This window comes from Phasianus colchicus, chromosome 1 (genome assembly GCF_987193195.1).
Source record: "Phasianus colchicus chromosome 1, bPhaCol1.hap1.1, whole genome shotgun sequence".
In the NCBI taxonomy this organism is placed as follows: domain Eukaryota; kingdom Metazoa; phylum Chordata; class Aves; order Galliformes; family Phasianidae; genus Phasianus; species Phasianus colchicus.
The window spans coordinates 128,912,025-128,933,203 of NC_143436.1; the positions used below are offsets into that span (position 1 = coordinate 128,912,025).

General features: G+C 34.0%; 1 long non-coding RNA gene across 1 annotated transcript; it reads right to left on the bottom strand.

Moving 5' to 3' along the window:
- Positions 1 to 2,533: 2,533 nt before the first annotated feature.
- LOC149920027 (uncharacterized) lies at positions 2,534 to 19,770 on the bottom strand. The gene is made up of 5 exons (XR_016463857.1): positions 19,661 to 19,770; positions 16,214 to 16,264; positions 8,325 to 8,455; positions 3,203 to 3,313; positions 2,534 to 2,710 (listed from the first exon to the last, which is right to left on the bottom strand). It is a non-coding gene; the product is annotated as an uncharacterized LOC149920027 (long non-coding RNA).
- Between the last annotated feature and the right edge of the window lie 1,409 nt (positions 19,771 to 21,179).

A 21,179-nucleotide genomic window follows, 5' to 3' on the forward strand; every position in this document is an offset into this window, starting at 1 on the left:
GTAGTTTGGATAAAGGAGACAGAGAAAATAGATGGTTTGTGATATCTTAAATAATTCAACAATTCAGCTGTCATTTCACTTTTGACCTGAAGAGATATATATTCTCTCTCTGCAGAGATGTTCAACCAAAATCTATAGCTTCCCTGATGATGAAGAAAAGTAATAAAAACATTTCACATAGTCTGACAGTGCTTAGCATTGCCTGCTTTCATCTTACAAGTTTTCCATAAGGGTAAAAAATACAAGTAGGTTATTTGGGTCCAGTCTGCTATAGGTATGTACTGCCGACTGTCAGAGTCCCAAAATCTACAAGGGTCAGGGCTAGACTGGTCAGGGAAGGAATCTTGAGGAAATGAGGTCAGCCAAATATCCCAATGCCATTAAGTATTTCGTCTTTTGATGAACTGAGAACATTGCTGTTCTATGATGCATATTACTATACAATCCTTTGCATTAGCTCTGGCGTGCAGCTGAACTCTTGCCAGCCCAAAGAAAAATAACTAGCAAAAGAAAGTAAGAGATGGGAAAAGAAGTCTGGAAAGAAAGAATTGAGGAAGGGAAAAGGCTGACAAAAGAAAAGGAAAAAGGACAAAGGAAAAGAAGGAAGGAAAATAGGTAAACAAGGGGTAGGGAGCTTCTCACAGGTGCACAGAAATGTGAAAATCTGTGTTTATTTATACATACTTTTCAAAAGGAGATTTTAAATGTACACATTCTTTTTTTATTATTATTATTATTATTATTATTATTATTATTATTATTATTATTGTTGAGAAGTGGAGTAATACAGTCATTTTCACCAACTTCCTGATGAACTTAAGACTGATGACTGTTTCTGTGGTTTGAAGGTGAAGAGACTTGAAAGAGAAAAGCACAGTAGGAGCACTGTAAATGTAACACAAAGTACGAGAAAAACACAAATAAAACTATTGAAAGAGTAAATTTTCAGAAGCTTATTTACACTTGCTTATTTATTTTTATTATTTACAATCAGTTTTCATAAACTTAGCAATATTTTCCTCAGTAATTAATTTTCTATTGAATCATTAACATATTCTCATTTGAAAAAAAAAATAAAAAAATTTAAACCCCATTAGCTCTCATTCTACTTGGATAATGCAATTGCTCTAAAGAAGCAGAAGGAATTTAAGCAGGAAATACTTTTCGAAGATGACCTCCTCTTTCTCCTACCGTTGACCACAGAATGGGTAACACTTGTTGCCAAGACAAGCAGCAATTTTCACATAAAAGACAGACACAAAGCATCAGACTCACACTGTTTTAGGAAATGGGATAACTAGATAAAATGACTACCTTTGGACTTGTTTATAGTATCTGAGTTGGGGAGGTTATTAAAGTAACTGTCCATTATACTCTGAACAGCTATAATCTCATAGAGTGCTATTCACCAAATGGTTCTGTGCTCCTGTAATAGCACTGGCCAGGGTCCTATGGTTCAGCTCAATTAAAACTGCTCTGACATGGCAAAACCATTTTGGCAGACACCACTCTTGCTCTTTCACATAAAAGAGCCCTGGGAACATAATAAGCAATCACTGCACCATAATGGATGAAACAGAGATAATGTTCAGTGATGCAGTACAGATTTACTAAGCTAATGACAGTTGACTGTGTTTTGACATACTATATACAGCTTTCTAGAAATGGGCTCATTCTATCTATATGTCAGTTTTGTTTCTTCAAACCTGCAGAACTTACGAAACAGGAATGAGAATAATGAAACTATATGTTTGATAGAGATTTACATGCAAAGATTGTTTTAAAATGATCTAATTCCAACAAAGGAATGTATTAATTTTTACCTTGTTATTGCAAATGAGTCATATTCCTCTTCCTTTTTCTCTTTTATTTCTTCTTCAAATTGTATTCTGGATTTGATTTTCTATATGTATCTTTTCAGAAGAGTAAAAGCATTACAATTCATGAGATTTATTTGTCAAAATATTAATTGATCATTTGCTAATTTGAAGGACTATATATATCACCCATTGTTTCCTAACATGATTTAAGTGATACCCTAGCCTGTTCCCATTAGAATCTGTGACTGGAAACAAACAAACACAAACAAACAAACAAACAAACAAACAATAGCAACAAACGTGATGCAGTAATTTCTTATTAACTGAAAATTAGAAAATCAACTATATGCAAGTATTAAAAGGTGTTAGACCCTCCTTTTTAGTATTTTGGCTAAAAATTTCTCAAGTACATCCAAGAGAGTTTCACATTTATTTCCAGGGCGTAGGACTCAAAATTCATTCTACATTCATTTCTAAGTTGAATTGAAGAAATTTTGTCCTCATTTGTAAGCACTGAGGTGTAACTGTCATTTAGTGTGACTGTTATAAATGCCCAAAGTGAAAATCCCTGCCTCTCAAACCAAATCAACTAACCCCCCAAAAAGTAAAAATAATAGAAATGAACAAACCCCTAAACAAACCAACAACAACAACAAAAAACATGACAGAAAATTTATTGTAAACTAAAATATGTCAAGAAAGAAGAACTTTTGTTTCTCTTTGAAGGAATTAATTTTAATGTTAACTGCTGGGGACAATTTTTAATGCTTTTGCTTTTGAGCCAATGTAAAAGTCTCATCCACCTTCCACCCAGCTTCTGCTATATCAGAATTGCTTCCAAGAGATCCTTAGTCATATCTGCTCTGTATTTACAAATGTCATGGTTGTACCTGAAAAAAAATGGGTGTCCAAATTATATGGTATGTACTGCTTCCTGGAAATCTGGAAATTACAAATTATAGCCAATCAGTGGCATCTAAATATAGATGTCTAAGCAAAGTCTTGCAATGGCATTCTGGGGAGTGTGGACTATCAGACCTATTGCTGTTGCCCTCTAATGGTTCTGTATCTCTAGTCTCATGTCTCATATCTGTTAGACTTCTGCAGATGTCTAGAATATCCTCAGATCTTTCAAATGACACGAGTCGTCTTTTTTTTTTTTTTTCATACTTAATCCTAACATCATTTTCATTATTCCACAATTTCTTAAGCATTAATGTAAAGTAAGATAAATGTTCTTTTATTACGCACAGAATAATTTTCTCCATGGAGGAAATACTTAAAGAAGGTCTTCAAAAAAGAAAGATCAGTACTGCATATCGATATTACAGATCTCTTCATTTGATCCTGTCACTAGTGTTTTGGAAGGCATTTCCTTTTACCTTTAGGATATTCTTCAAAGCGTCTGTGCTAGAGTTTCATATTCTCAGGGGCTCAAATTAGATTTTCCTCTTTCTGTTATTTGGTGTCAGAATACACGTATTATTCTGGATCTGTAGGGGAATGACAGCACCTGTTAGCTCTCCAAGTGCTCCAGCAAACCTCACTCAACCACTGTAATACTCACAAATTGAAACAATTGTTCACTGTTCCTCGCTGTGATTCTATGCATTATACAAGTCGTTTTTTAACACAGTTGTAACAATCCACTAAAATGATCATGGTTTAAAATGAGAAAAAAAGAAATCTGTTTATTTGGATACTTCTTGCACTAATATCTGATAATACCTACGGTGACCCTTGGATGACTCTAAAATGCAAATTAAAATTATTATTATATTCCAACACATCTTTAAATCTTATGAAAGGGAGCTCTTAGCTTTAAGTTAGGCATGAAACAAATGAAGTAGCAAGTGCAATTTATTCCCAGTATTAGTTAATAAGAATTTCATTATAATTTAATTTTTCTGTTTTGGAAGTAAACCCAGATTGTTTATGATTTCTAAAATCAAAGCAAAACAAACAAAAAAATAACCCACTGTATTAGAAATCAGAATATTAATAGAAATCAGAAAATAGAAAATTAATAGAAATCAGAAATTTAATATTGTCTTCAAAACAAAACTATTCTAGAATGGACTTGTGTCTTACATATTATTGTTTTCTTTGTTGAGAGGTGAGATTCTTTCTTTCTGTTCCAGTTATTTTTTTTTTTCATTATCCACATGAATCTAAGAGAACTAATCTGTTTTCTATGCCTTTAAAGACAGAGCAAGGACTAGACTTCAACATGCATTGTAAGCAGTAGAACTCTTAGCCCATCTCTGCTCTACTGGTTCATGCTTCTGGCTGCGTCCCCCAGTGCAGAAGAACTGCGGATGAACCAAAAAACTTTCACCATGTATTAGGAAAATAAAAGCACATGTATGTCTTTATCAGCATCAAACAAGGATACATTTGTGTCTGCAGCCAAGATTTTAATGCCCTGAAGAGAGCATTGCTCCTAAAAATAAATGTAAGTTTATATCAACACAATTCAAGTAACTCAACTTGAATGTTTAGCCCAGGGCTTGCAAAGGACAAAATTCTCATGCAAACACATTATGCTGTGCTTTGAAAAGAATGTTGAAGAATTCTTTTAGGTGTGTGCATTTTTAGCCTTTTCTCAAAACTCAGACTGTTAAACTCCCACTTCCAAAATATAATGGCAGAATCAAAGAATCACAGAATCAGAGAATCACAGAACTGTAGGCACTGTAAGGGACCTCCAGAGATAATTGAGTCCAACTCCCCTGCCAAAGCAGGGACACACGTGGTGTGCCTCCACCATGGGAAGCACATAACATTTGTCACTGAGAGATCGTGGCAAGGTGACATAATCAACCTGCCATGACTGCCATATTTATATTTTTGCCATCACCCGCCCTTCCACCCAGAGAGATTTCATCCTCTCGGCTTGTTTGATTATGGCACATGTTTCACAGTCATGAATAACCTGTGCAACAGCATCCATAGTTAAGACCACCCCTCGGTCTCTAGCCCATTTGTATGTTGCATCTCTTCCTTGGTGGCCTGAGGTCTCATGGGCCCACTGAGCTAGAAACACTTCACCCTTATTCTGCCAATCCAGGTCTATTTGAGCCACCTCAATTTTGGCAGCTCGATCTACCTGATGGTTATTTTGCTGTTCTTCAGAAGCCCAACTCTTGGGCACATGAGCATCTACATGGCGCACCTTTACAACAATGTTCTTTATTCGGGCAGCAATATCTTTCCACAGTTCAGCAGCCCAAATAGGTTTACCCCTTCTTTGCCAGTTATTTTGCTCCCACTGCTGTAACCACCCCCATAGAGCATTTGCCACCATCCATGAGTCAGTGTAAATAAAGCATTGGCCATCTCTCCTGTTCAGCAACATCTAAGGCCAGTTGGACAGCCTTTACCTCTGCAAATTGGCTTGATTCTCCTTTCCCTTCAGTGGCCTCTGCAACAGGTCATGTGGGGTTCCACACAGCAGTTTTCCATCTCTAATACTTTCCTACAGTACGACGTGATCCATCAGTGAACAGGGCATATTTCTTTTCATTTTCTGGTAGTTCATTGTATGGTGGGGCTTCTTTAGCTCGTGATACTTCCTCTCCTGGTGATGTTCCAAACTTTTTACCTTCAGGTCAGTCCATGATGACCTCTAGGATTCCTGGACGGCTGAGATTCCCCATCCGTGCTCATTGTGTAATCAGTGCAATCCACTTACTCCAAGTGGCATCAGTTGCATGATTGGTGGAGGCAACCACTGGGTGGCTTGAAACATATGCAGTACCCCATGCTACTGCCCGAAACACCATATTAGGTCTCGAGAAACAAGTCCTGTGGCAACATGTCAGCAGGGTGCACAGGTAGGTGTCCAGATGGGACAGACAAACAGGAAGTTCCATGAACAGAACAGTTTTTAAGTGCAGTGAAAGATCAGAAAAAGTGAAAAAAGGTGTAAGCAACCATGACGCAAATGGAGGATGTCATGGTATTTGTAGGAAGATCAGCCCTCTAAGCCAGTTTTGATGTGAATATCAAAACTTGCTCCATAACATTGTGAAATCAACTTGAACAAAATGAGATTTTTCACAAGATTTCTAAAGCTTCTAATTAATCAGACACAGAATTTTTTCAAATAAATTTATACTACATTCTTAACATTATGTACAAAATGTATTATAAAGGAAAAAAAAAACATATACACATTCTAATTCTATTTTTTTATATATTTTATGTTCATAGACGTCAATGCGATCATATGCAGAATATCATCATATGCAGATGATTTAGCTGACATTGTGCAGAATTGATTTATTAACACAAATTTCAGGGGAAAATGTTTTGTTTCCTTTTTTTTTTTTTTTTTTCTTTTGCTTATAGGAAAAAGCATTTTTTACATGGATTACTATTAATTCAAAAGTTTGGGTTCTCCGGTGATATGGGGCTTTTATCTATATATATTGTCTTTATATGAATGTAAAGATAGAAATGAATAACATTCATTTCTTGTCTCAAAGCCATTTATTCCACAGCATGAAATAAAACTGCCTTACTGCACTGCAGGGGGGGAAATATTATATCTAGATTAAGTACCAGTATCCAAACAGAATGAGAAATAAATAAATACCTAAATGTCCAGTCTGACAGTTGATTTCTTAACTGTTGCATAGCCACATTTATTCCACTTCTAGAAAATCTTTGTGCTACTCTTAAAGAGAAAAAGCTACTTTATGCAAAGGGAAAAGGACATCTAGTATTTCAAGACAAGAGGAAAAACAAATGAAAAAAGAACAATTATAGGAAAGAGAACTATTTTCAACGTTTACAGCTTATTTCAAGGCATGCAGAAGTAAGGTTCCAGCTGACAAGTGGAGTACGTAAGAAATAAAACTACCTACAATGCCACTTGCAATTTTTATTTATTTATTTTTTTTCATGCTTGACTGTTAAATTATCAGCACAAAATAACTGATTTGGGGAAATGCCAAAGGTAAGTATACCACAAGTACAAGTAACAGAGACATTAATAAAATTTAAAAACACATGAAAATATGTATTGTGTAAGAAATGTACTTAGGTTTCTGAGGATCTAATGCTTAGTGACACATCATATCGACTTCTTGTTTGTTATCCATGGTAAGATAAGACTGCTTCATTTTCTTTCAATCATTCATCTTTTTTGATAGGTATGATTGCAAACAGTTACATCAGTCAAGGAGGGCAGAATATGTGTCTCATCACTTCACCAGTCTTTTAAATAATACCATGTTTCCATGTAAGAGAGTAGTCAGTATCATTATTTGGATACATGTAATGTGACCAGAACCAAGGTGTGAGGTGCAGACAGCTAGGAAGAGAATGAAGATTCACATGTGCATTCATAAACATAAGTCTTTGAAGTCCTGCAGTCTGGGTAACTGAATCAAACCATTTGATTATATAAACTGATAAACTGTCGGACTGTATGTATATAAGGATGCTTTTCCAGTACGTCAAGAAATAGAAAAAAAAACGTAAAAAGCCCTATTATTTTAAATATATATTCTTCATGTGTTCTATTTTAAATATATGTTCTTCACTAGGTAAACACTATCAAAAAATCAAATAAAAGTTATAGATTAGATGGTCTTGCTATAGTGTGCTATAGTTGTTAATATATACTTGTATGCACACATAATTAAAAGAATGAACATTTCTGTAACTATGTCTTTACATTATTTTTAGAAACAGAGGAAGATATTACAGTGGTTCAAGCAATATCTAGTAAAATAATAATAATAATAATAATGAAGAAATAGCTGCTATAAAATATAATTTACATACCATGTTAAAAAATCATGAAAGACTGAAACTTTCTTCATATATGATAGTCCCTTTATTTTTTTTTTATTTTTTTTTTTAATGTACTTTTGCAAAATACATGTAATTTGAAACTATCTATCCCAGACTGTGAATGAAAAATAATATGTGAACTGGCAAAAGTCAAACCGATTTTCACCAAAGGCTGTAAGGGAGATTTCTCTAATCAGCCATACATTTTCCGCAACTGGAGTCACGGGAAAGCCTGTTGAAGGGTCAAATTCCAGTGCCACCAACATGAGATAAACTGATCTAAAAATACTTTATCTCCATCAAAAGTATGTGGGACTAGATCCAAGTGTAATATTGCATTCAAATTACTGCACAGACTTAAGGCCAGGTCATTAGATACAGTGGAAGCAATACAGGCAAATTTTCTTTTAATACCAATCAGGTAGTACTTATGTATGTACCAATGCAGTAAGGATGTCTGAGTCATTTTCTAAGGTAACACGTATTCATTAATGCTCCCTCAAAGTGTACTTTTATTCAAATCCTTATTAACATTCCTTTGAGATGTGATATCATTTATTTAATTTATCTGATGCTTTGAAAACTTGTTCCAAGATAGCCAAGATAGTCTTGGTTACGTGTATTATTACTAGACAGTTCTCAGATTTCTTGGAGTCTTTGGAAATTCAGTCTATAAAGTTGATATTAAAAAGATCATACCTTCTTAAGTACTTGTTATTTGTATCAACATAAAAATGGTGAGGCTATTGACACGGTCTTTTTTTCCATTCAATATGTTTTTAACCTATAGCTGACTGTCATCATCTGCAGTTAAATGAGATGTATGTCACCTGGAGAAAGTGCAAAATTGTAGGAATGAGAAGAACATGCACTGCACATAAAATATTAATGTAAGATGCTAACTAACAGAACTAAAGTAGAGAAAAAAATGTGATCTACAAAAATTGCTGCTAAAATTGCATAATCAGTTTGGAAGACTTTATTTAGCGTATTGTCTGTGTTGTTGGTTTTATTCTACTTTCCAGCTTTATAGAAATAAACAAATACATAATTTTGCAAACACACCCTTTAAAAGTTTTGTTTGTTTGTTTGTTTGTTTTATTTCTCTTCTTTCTCAAGAAATATTCAGACATCTATTCAAAAATGCAATGCAAAATTTTCTTTATTATCAATATAAAAAAAAATCAGATATTTTCTCATTACATAATAAAATCTGAGTGCTTAGCAACACTGTACTAATACTAGTACTTAGTTGTTTCTTGTCCTGTATGTAGCATTTCATTTTCCATGTATCTACATCAGGCATTTAATTTTTTTTCTCAAAACTTTTTCCATTGCTGTTGTAAATAGACAGCATTTTCCAGGCTTTCATAGGAAGACTGAATACTGCTGTTAATAGGAAACAATTTCTGTGAGTTAAGGAGAAAAATTATGACAACCATTGAACTTCAAAGAATATTATAATATTCTTATATAATATTATATATTGATATAAAGGATTAAAATGCTGGAAAAGTAAGTCAAACAATGCTTTAAAGTTTTACCTGTTCATAATCTTGAAAGCTATGTATTGAAGATCAACCAGTATTTCCATACAAAGCCCGCACGTGTGCTTTCTTTACAGAAACAACGTATATTTTACTTAAACAGCTTTTTCCCCCTAACAAAATACTAGAATTCTGGGACTTATGTGTCTATGCTTTTTATGTCATCTTCTTGAATGATAAGAAGAGTACTCTCTAAACTTTTATTTTCTTTTATTACATTAATAACTATACACACGCATATAAAAATTCTTGTAATGAATTGATGTGTATAGTGTTAAATCAATACATATATATATGCATATCTTATGTATATGAATGTGTGTGTGTATACATATGATCATACGTATATATACATATATATAGAAGTTATATCAGCATAAGCCCATTATCAACATCCTATCTCTCCTCCCATATCATTTTGGTCCATCTAAACTAATACTGCTAAGAATTTATTGCTGTCTTGTCTTAGTCTTTTTTTTTCTTCCTCAATTTGCTTTCAAACTAGTCAGTTTGTAAATATGATCTACATAATGTACTGGAGAAACATACAGTGATTTCAGGTTGTCTGAGCCACTTTCTTTACACAGTGTAATCTTTGAAGAACTGAATCAAGAAGTACTTACAGATGATAACTGAAAACAGCTAAGTAGGTTTTTGAAACAAAATCTTAATCAAAAAGTCAATGGACCAGATAAACTCCATAATTAAATATATCTGTTAATCTTATAGCATTGATTCATGGAGAGATAGAAGAATATGTCCCAGCAACATTAGGTAAACTTTTTTTTTTTTTTTTTCCTTGTGGAAAACGATTAAGCATAATATTTGGTGAATAAAATAATGCTCAATAGATGTTTTGTGTTAATCAGATCATTTGATCATTCGAAAATATTTGCAGTTTTAATTACTTTGCTTTAAACTTTAACTTTAAACTTAATTTGTTTCAAAAATGGTGTAGAAACTACCTGTAGCTTTCCTGCAGATTTACAAACAATTCTTTCTTGGGATTTTAAAAATATAAATCAAAAGTAGCCGATCATATTAAAAAAAGGAAAAATATCTTATCTTGTTCTCTCTCATTATGATGTAAATTAGCAGCAATTCACTATTCAAGTGCAATGCTCTTTCAAGGAGAAACTATACAAATTCTCAAGTACTAAGAAATTATTTCAGCAATATGAAATCCAAATTATAGGGATTTGTTTCTTAAAAAATGTTAATGAATAAAAAGTAGTAATCCATTACACACACATACACACACAAAGTACAATAGGGCTGCAATCAAGATCAGAAATGAATGCATTAGTCAAGTTTATTTTAAAAGTGCTGAACTTCCACAGTTCAGTGTTTGTTGACAGTTCTTCCTGTGGCAAAGCATGATGAAAAGAAAACTAGATTTGCTATATTTGATGCATTCCATCCACTCTGTTTGCCACTTAGAAACAAATGCAAACTCATTGTAACTCGATAACTAACTCTCATGCTATATAGTGAGTAAATCCAAGAACTCATGAATGAAGAGTGCTGAAAAAGGTTCAGACATTTTCAGCATCTAGATTATATGTAAAATGTTATTAGTAAATAAGTTGCACAAAATATACAAGTATATGAAGCTTTTAAAATACTCATAAATATCAGGTTTGTTTCTGGGTGTCTCTATTAAAGTCAGTTCACACTTCCTTGGCCTGAGTGTGAATAACTAGCCAGTTTGTTATGAAATATTATCTAATTTCACTCTATACTTCACAAAACTGTAAATATATTCAACTATGAGAAAACAAATCTGTACTGAGAACTGCTATACACTTCTCTACTGTTCTAATTGGTTATATACTCTCTTGCATCATTTTTAAGAATATTCCCATTTGCACCAAATGGAATGTAGCTTTGCTGTAGCCCTACATCCTTATTAAGATTAAAATTGAAATTCTTTGTGTTTTCACATCTATGTTTCCAGTACTGTAATTATCTGCTTAAGGCCAACATTAAATATTAATTTTAAATTACAGTTTAAGAGAAATTGTATAAAAATTCAATGATGAGATGAAAGTTTAATACAGAGGTAAGGATCATTAGATTCTTCAAAAGTACTATTAAGTGAAAAGTGCCTCTGTTTAACTAATAATATTCCCAAATTTGACCTAAATTATACCTTCCCTCTACTTGTTTTCTAGTGCTTCTTAGTATTTCTGTTGTATTCAACTCAATTTTCTTATTTTATCTGAATGTTGTCTGTTGCTAGTCCCTGGACTGCATTTAGTATTCAAAACATTCTCAAACAAGACACAACATACCCCAGATGGATAGCTCCCTGCAAGAGAAATAGAAGCTGAAACAACAAAGGTAGCACTGAAATAGGAGACATGATCAAGAATACTGGGAAAAATACCAAAAGATTGCAGATCTCTCCCAGTACAGTTCTCAAAGCAAACTGATGATATATTCTGATTGTAAAATAATGAAAGAAATACTATAATGTCAATTATTCAATCAATATGTTAGTCAATATTTCAGTATAAATTACATTAAACTATGTTGCTCTGATTTAAAACAAACAAACAAACAAACATGAAAAAGTGAGGGTTTTGTTTTGTTTTGTTTTTCATTCTTAGTATCTTGGCATTTAAAAGTCCCAGCAGAAAAATGTTCAACATCATGTTATCCTGATATTTCTTGTGAGTGTATTTCAGTGAGGAACTGAAGACAAAACACAGGAGAACAGAAACATATGGAAAGAGAGCTGATGAGATGTGTAAAGAAATAAAGACATGTCTACAATGCTTAATAAAAGAGAGAACTTATTGGGCCAAGAGAACAATAAGTTCACATGTACTGTAATGCGAACATGAGGAATCTACTCTAAGAAATGCTGGAAAACTTTGAGTTATGTTGTAACACATGATCAGGATCCCATTAATTACTCCTGGAATAGATGTATAATCACTGATGTAGGTAAAACATAAGGTATTTTTAACAGTGTAATCATGATTTTTTTCTAAATGTAGGCTTAAAAGTGGTTTATTTTCTCTGTTAGCTACATAATGGTTAACATTAAATACATAAGTTACCATTATTTAGCATTATATAAGTACATAATATGAATATGAATAATGACTAATAAAAAGGCTGTTCCATGACACGTTCAAGCAGCCACTTAACATGAGATTGATGTTATCACATTTTAAGCTAATCAGCATCAAATATATATTCTGACTCTTTAGCAGTCACTTAGAAATATTTAATTTTGCATCAAGCTGTTATGCTTAATGCAGATATGCATGCTCTATAATTAAGTCCTCCAAACATTGAACAGAATTATTTTCTGTAGGAAGAAAAATAAATTGTATGTTCATACATAGTAGCAGTTTTGTTTGCTGTTAAAATCTTTTATACTCTGAAACTATAGTCATTTGTGCAAAAAATTTACAAATGTCCACAAACCCATAACATCTTTAATGAAAACAGATGTGTACGTACTTTTAACTTAGAAAAGTGTTTAATTTAACTTAGAAAAGTCTTTTATGGTTCACAATAGAATTTATTGTATCAAAATTTATTCAGGTCATGTATCTTTTAGCCTCTAGATCAAGAGTGAAAGTAAATAAATCTGGCAACTTAATAAGGGCATTATTCACAAAACAAACAGGGTTCAATGTATGCATGCAAAAACTGGCATTAGAACAAATACTCAAAAATGGGGGAGTTCATTACTGACAGGTAACCACAGCAGAAGTTACTTTGTGCAGATTTTTACAGCATTGCTTGCTCGACACTAATAAAAATGTAAATCTATTGATGGCGGCCATGCTGAAAAAAAGTGCTTTTATAGCTGAGACTGGGAGTTATTGTGCTCTTTGTAACAGTTGCAGTTTCCATGGAAATAAATAGGAGGCATTACTTTTAGAGTGATATATGTAATATCCTGATCTTGCATACTGTAGATGCGCATGTATTATATGGAAAATACCTATGTTTAATAACAAACAAACAAAAACAAAACAAGTGTTCATGAATACAACAACAAGACACAAGACAGGATATGTCAATAGCTGAGATCGCCTAGGTATTTAGCTTAAGTATGTAATCAATCAGAAAAATATTTTTGTACTAGAAGTCCAATTTAGTCACTCCTACACCATGGATAATGTTCGCTGTTCGAGCTTTTTACTTTGATACTATTCGATATCATGAGTTTGTTTTTGTTTTGTTTTGTTTTTTCATTTTTCAAACTTACCCACAGTTCAACAATTAATTCCAGAGTTGAAAAATTACCTATTTATTCCTCGGAAATTTTGAGATTCATAAACAATTAGCAGCTGTGCTCAAAATCTTGCTTATGAAGTAAAAGGAAATACAGCATATATATAAAGTCAGTAACACTGTTACTATTATTGTTACTTTCACAGTTTAATCCCAGAATCATTTTTACCTGAGTTGTCATTACTACAGATATTGGGGAAAAAATAAAATCTAATGAAGTTTCAGCAATGATAACATAATTAAATTTGTTAAGCATATTTTTATTTAGTGTCTAAGTCATTACTTGGTGTCATGGCCTCATTTCCTCTGCTTCTTTGAGACCTAAAGTCAGTGGCTTCATCTAACTAGCAGTGATGGGGGAGTTTCATTGCAAGTTGTTTTTTCTTAAGTTTTGTTATTGTGCCAATCCTGTACTTCATCATTATGTTAGGATTTTAAAACCTGTACGACAGTATCATGCAGAATTAAACAGTTTCTAGCTATAAAAATTAGGGAAAAAAATAATTGCTGTTACAGATAATCCTGAAACCTTGCAAACTCATTACAAAATATATGGCCTGCAGTTGGGAAAAAAACAAACAAAAAAAACCAACCTTATTACAGGGCAGTATGGTTACAGTAGTTCTAACAACACAGAACACTAAATGATCTGACAGTTGATTACTGTCAAATAAACAGATTTCTTTGTATTAATATAGTATTATGTTGAATTTAGTAAAACATTAGGTTTCTGCAAAACTAGAGTTGAATTTTTTTAACTTGCTAATGTATGCATCTGGTACTACTCACTTGACAGTGAGCTGTTAATTTTGTTATCCAAGAAGATTCTTCAGTGTTAAATGCTATCTTAAAACAAATGCTCTCTGTATCTACACATCTGTAATAAAATTACTTAAGACAGTTGCTGTTTACGAAGAGATCTACCTTTACAACACTAATCTTGTGTACATAATGAAATTCAAGGGATTTCTTCCTCTCAACTTCAGTCAAAGAAGGAAATATTATTTGTTTACATTGTGGATAGATAATACCTAATTTGTTTTCTATTTATGTTTTCTGATATTACCTGAATTGTTATTTTAATTAGTAACAATGGAAAAGTTAGACAAATTATTTGATGACATTTTGCTACCAGTATCAGTCACCATAAAGACTTAAGTGAGATATATGGCTGTGTGCTACAGTTGATATACCTATGTATTTCCATTTACAATGAAAATGAATTAATGACTACCCATTCATCCAAAATCAGTATTTTCTTTCCCATGTTCCTCCAGTGCCTGGTTTAGAATGAGATGTCAAAGTGATCAAAATAGCTAAGGTAGTCTCCTGCAAACTGAAAGTTCAGCCACAGTACAGACTGAATGCAACTAAGTTCAGAAAAATGTGATGAGTGTTCTTAGCAGATCAAGCTATCTAGATATTGAAGTGCAGTGTAGATGCTACTGCAGTCATGTAAGAATTGCAACAAATTACTATGGAGAGTCATCCAGATAAGTTTTACTTATTTAAGTGTAGATGTATTAACAAATCCAGTCACCCTTGATTTCCAGTGGAGAGCAGACAGACACTTCAAGGATTTGCTTCATCTAGCCTATTTTAAGTGCTAATTTTAGAATCAGATGAATCACATTTGAAGCACACTTGTTTCTTTTCCCTGACTTTATACCAAGCACCAAGGCAGAAGTGAGCAGATATAGATTTCAACATTTCAGCTAAATTTCTCACTAAATCTCCAAGTCATTCCACCTTTAATCTCCTTTAGGAATCTCCCTTCTCCAGGGAACTAGTGATATTATACCGAGATAGTGATGAAATTCAGCTCCTTTCTGACACTGGATTACACATGACAGGACATAGTTGTTATTGGTTTCTGAGATTTAAAACACAATGGATTAATAAACTAAGTTTAAGAGAGTAGGATGTACTTAGAACTATCTGTGGAAGCTATAATGAATATAAAAATGCTGATCTTATCAAAGTATATATTTTTTCATTTCTTTCTAATATTATTTATGTAAAAAAAATGTATTATCACTGAAAATCTTGAACTCTATTTTTTGGAGGGAAGGGAGAAGTATTTTTCAATCAATTAAAAAAATAGCTAATTAAAGTTTCTGTTAGATCAAGTAGATGTTGAACAGAGTAACATATTTGTCTTTCAACAAAATCATGTAAGCACAGAATGATATTTATTTTCAATTCCCACCATACTCTTTCTAATTTGTGAGCTACTTCTTGGTACATAAATGTGCATGTGTGAGTCCTAAATACTTCTATTATCTATGAAGAACTGTTGATACAGTACATACACACAATCATGCTGTCCAAAGTTTTCACATCACAGCATTTTCATATACTCCTTTCAAAAAGAACAAAACTAGAAATGTAAATTAGACTAGTACCTTTGAATGTCATAATTTATACCAAAGATAAATATAACTACTGCAAGAAAATCAAAATATTTTAGAAATGAAAGCTTCTGAGACGTAGGCATAAGAAATTCATGTTTTTAATGATTTTATCAGTAAACTAGAAAGAAAAAATTGCATATTTAATCTTGTGTGTATGACCATGATGTCAAAGTAACCAAACTGCTAATTAATTTTAGAAAATTATTAAAGGTCTCAGAAATTGGGTCAATTCTTGAGAGTAATGTTTGTCTTCCTGTTTACAACTTAATAAGACAGTTTTGCCTGCATATTTAAAGAGAGAAAAAAATCGATTATCCACAGTTCCCCATAAGTTCAACTACAGTAATATACTGTTTTTTTCACTTACCTGAATTCCAAAGGCAGGGAAAGGTCTTTGTTAAATCTTTTCTGCCACGAACTGTGGAGATCAAATGCACAGTGACATAAACTATAGTACTCAATAAATGTAACATTCTTCTTGCATTTTGAGTTTTGGAAAAGTGATTTGTGATAATTTAATTGACAGTATTATCAACAGCCATAAATATTCATTTCTAGGTAATATATACAGTGCATTTTATTCAAATATTAAATCTTTACTGTTAAACACAAAGATATTGATGCAGACACATATCTTATGGAAAAATATGCATATGGTTGTAGAAGACTGGCACGTTCATCATAACCCACTAAAGGAATGGATGTTCTAAAATTAAAATAATTTGTTATGAAAAAATGTTCTAAATTTTCACAAGAAAACTCCATATTTGTTCACTGAAACTGGCTCTTGTAGAATAACAGTGAAGCATGAGGAAATAATCAGTGAAAGATTATATACCATACCGTACAGAGTAATAATGATGGTTAGTTTCACATGACAACTAAAAGCAAAATGCAGATTTCTTCCTGATTTAGATGGAAAGAAATATTTTCTTGAAATGGACCCACTTATTTGTGAACCACCTTTCTCTATAAGAACTGGCTCAGCCTTGTTTCTTAAAAGGAATTCCATTTATAATTCTAAAAGAAAGAAAAAGCAAAGCCAGGCATTCTGCTTGCATGATTATGCTAAAATGCATTTTTAATGTCAGCTAAAGTCCTTTCACAATGCTGATCAGATAATCTAATTCCTCAGAAAAAAATTCTATAATATTTCCCAATATTGAAAATATATCCTGAAGTTTAATAGTTTTCCTAAATGGTAAATCCTATTCATTTAAGTATGGATGCATGTTTTGCATTTAAATCATTACAACATAGACAAAGAATATTTAAATAATTGCAATATAAACATTGAATACAACAATTAGTCACTATGTATATAGCACTGAATGTTTCTCTCTTGATATAGAAGGCTTTACATACATGCTCCTCATGCACCTGTTTTGGTCTTACTTTTAATGAAGGGGTTAGACTCCTGATTCAAATCTAAATTGTGCTATATTTCAATCATTTTATTTATATTTAGAGAGAAATATATATAACACAGTCTTAATTGGAAGGAATGGGCATGAGCCTGTGTGTCTGCATGTGTATTTATATATTTGCAAACTTGATGAAAATGTGTTCAGATGCCAAATGTATTATTAAATTGTAATATTCTGTTCTTTTTGCTGCTTTTTGAGGTCAGTGTACTTGTTGAATCATAAAATTACACAAAAAATTAAGTCAAAATGGATATCTGAGTACCACTGAGTCTAATTTTTTGCTCAAAACAGGGCTAACATCAAAGTTAGATACAGTTGCCCAAGACCTTATCTAAGCATTTAAATTATTTAAAGCTGGAGATTTCATAACCTTTTTGCACAATTGTTTTCACATTTGTTCAACAATTCTTACTGGGAAGATGTTTTTTTAAGGATGATCTACATAATTATTGTTGTAAACTTACTGTGACTTCTGGATGATGCAGTTTTGTCACACACCTCAGAGAAAAGTTTAGATGTTGATAAAGTACTTTTATTTAATGGAGCACAGCAATTAGATCCGATTTTAATCTTCTGTTCTTGAGGCTAAACAAACTTCAGAAGTACATCAATATCCCCCCATATTATACATTGCAGCTCTTAAATGGCACTGTGAACCTTCACATAAATCTCATCAGTTTTTTAACATGACTCATAAAAAGGGAAGTTGGGTGGGGCAAGGAAAGGGTGGAATAAGAGGAATTGGACACAGTAGTGCAGTTGTGGCCTCATGTGTGCTGAGTAAAGGGGAAAATATACTTTCCTTGATTTATTGCCTTTGGTCTTGTTCATACAATATGCACTCCTCCTCTCCAAGGGCATGCTGCTGACTGCCATTAAACTGAGACTACAGGTACGTATATCACAAGTGATTAATTTGACACTTCTAAACTCTTCTACAGAAGGAAAAGAAGTCCTGAATAGTGGGTTGCATTAAAGACAATAGAGTCTTGACAGTTCAGACAAAGTTTAAAGAACTTGTTAAGGTACAATTTACCCAAAAAAACAGCAATCCAAAACCAGTTATTTACTGGTTGGTTTTAGCAGCTAGATTAATACATGGTCAGAAACGGCCCATTGGTGGAAATGTATGATGAACTTACATAAGAGCAGTGGGCTGACCCTGGCCAGTAGCCAGTTGCCAACCCTATTACCCTCTCACTTCTGCTCCTCAACAGGCTAGGGGGAGAAAATAAGCTGAAGAAGCTCATGAATTGAAACAAAGCCCAAGAAAACACTCACCAATTACTCTCACAGACAAAATAGACTCAGTCTGGAGAAAACTAATTTAATTTACTGTCAATTAAAACAGGTTTTGGTAGAGAAAAACAAAAACAAAAAGATTAAAACATTTCTCCTCAAACCCTTTCTCAAGATCAAATTCACATCTTCATTTTCCACTCCTCTTCCTCTCACCTTCTGCACCACCATAGTGATGCAAGGAGGATGGAAAATGGGGCTCATAGTCAGTCCACAGCAATTCCTTTCTGTCTCGCTTTCCTCCTCAAGAAGTGATTTGGAAATAGTGTGGCCAGCAGGAGCAGGGAGGTAATCACCCCCCTGTACTCAGCACTGGTGAGGCCGCACCTTGAGTATTGTGTTCAGTTTTGGGCCCCTCACTACAAGAAAGACATTGAGGCCCTGGGGCGTGTCCAGAGAAGGACAATGAAACTGGTGAGGGGTCTGGAGCACAATTCTTATGAGGAGCAGCTGAGGGAGCTGGGATTGTTTAGACTGCATAAAAGGAGGCTCAGGGAAGACCTCATTGCACTCTACAACTTCCTTTAGGGAGATTGTGTTGAAGAGGGGTTTGGCCTCTTCTCCAAGGCAACGAACAGGACCTGGGGAAATGGCCGCAAGTTTTACCGGAAGAAGTTTAGGTTAGACATGAGGAAAAACTTTTTCTCTCAGAGAGCGGTCAGGCACTGGAATGGCCTGCCCAGGGAGGTGGTGGAGTCACTGTCCCTGGCAGTGTTCAAGAGGCATCTGGACGAGGAGCTGTGAGATATGGTTTAGTAGCTTGTGGTAGCAGTGGTACTATGAAGACGGTTGGACCATGATCTTATAGGTCATTTCCAACCTTGTGATTCTATGATTCTATACTTCGTATGCTCCAAAATGGGATTTCCATATACACAGTTTCCTCAGGAAATACCCACCTGCTCCCCTGTGGGGCTCTTTATGGATATCTGCTCTGGATATCTGCATGGATATCTGCTCTGGCATGATCCTCCACACAGCATAGAGGGAAATATCCATTCCACTGTGGTCCCCTCCATGGGCTTTAGGAGAATCAGAATCCTTGCTTTAACACCAAAAGCATCTCCCCCTCCTCCTTCTTCACTGACCTTTATGTCTGTAGCATTTGCTCTCACACTGTTTTCTTCACTTTCTGCCATGCAGTGCTTGTCCTTTCTAAAATAAGGGATGTCCCAGGATAGCTGTTGGGCGCAGCTGAGCCCTGCAGTGGGGCTGTTGAAACCAGCCCCAGCCAGTTGTGTCTGACACAGGGCAGCCCCAATCTTTCCTCACACAGGAGACCTGCAGCTCCCCTTTGTTAGCATTTGGGCACCTGCACCACACAGGGCAAGAAAAAAAAACTGTAAAGAAGCCAGCAGGATAATATACTTTCTCTGTAGGAAACCACAAACTAATCATGGCATTTAATGGTGCCTACTTGCATGTAGCCCTTGAGGTTAGTCTTTTAGCCTCTATCTGAGCTGCAAGAGAAACTGCAGCAAAATATGGAAGAGCTTTTGAATATCCCCCACCCCATTCCATTCATCTGTTTTATCTCACTCTGACCTTCTGAGAAACTGCCTCATGGAGACTGAATCAAAGACAAGATGAATCTAAGGACCACTGGGCACACACAAAAGATCTGCCAGTTCACAGGAAAATATAAGTGAGTTAGTGTAATGTTAAAAGTCAGATTCATAATTTCATAGATGACAACATGAAAGCTACACAAATACCGTGACATTCCTACTGCTTCTTTGCCTAGAAAACAACATATAAAGTAATATTTGTAACCTCCTAAAATTGGAAAGAAGATTTCAAAATGGAGTTTAGAACAAAGCCTGACATTTCTACAGTTTCACTGGAGGAGTAACTGAAATTATTAAAGAAAGAGATCAAATGTTGACAACTCAGATGTTTCTGAAACTATACCTATGAGAATTTCATGTTGCCTACAGTGCATATTAAAATTTAAATAGTTTAGAATTCTAAGAAGCATTTTATATTGAGTCTTTATTAATGCATTGACCACATATACATTTTGTTCAGGTCAGAAGTTGGAGTTTGTCTGAGTCCTACTTTTCCTGGAACAACATTTCAAAACACAGTCTTACAAATAAGCACACGAGATACAATTTCTGTCCAGCTCTGTGCAATTCCTGCAGACTAGCAGGATATTACTCTTCTTCACACAACCTTTTTGTCAATTCTTTCTCTAGTACTTCTCTAACTAATCTGAAGCAACACAGTTCTCAGCCACTCTGCAACTCACTAACCTCATAAGCTCTGAGGTCACTGCTAAAGCACTAAAAATCACCCCTGAAGAGTTTTTAAATGATGTGTTATTGGAAAGTTGAAAGTTAGTGACAATTCAATTATCTATGTATATGCAAAGCACTGATAATTACCATATTCTCTGAAAATCTATCCAACAACTTTTACAGTTCTTTTGCCTGAAGAGTTCATTGCAGAGCAGCAGCTGGGATACTGGAAGTGCAGACCATGCAAACACAATTTTATTTGAAATAATATCCCAAGTGTATTTGTTTTCAATATACAGGACAGCTTCGCCAAGTCTGTAATTTCTTAGTTTTCAGACAGAAATCTGAGCTACAAACGTACACAGAA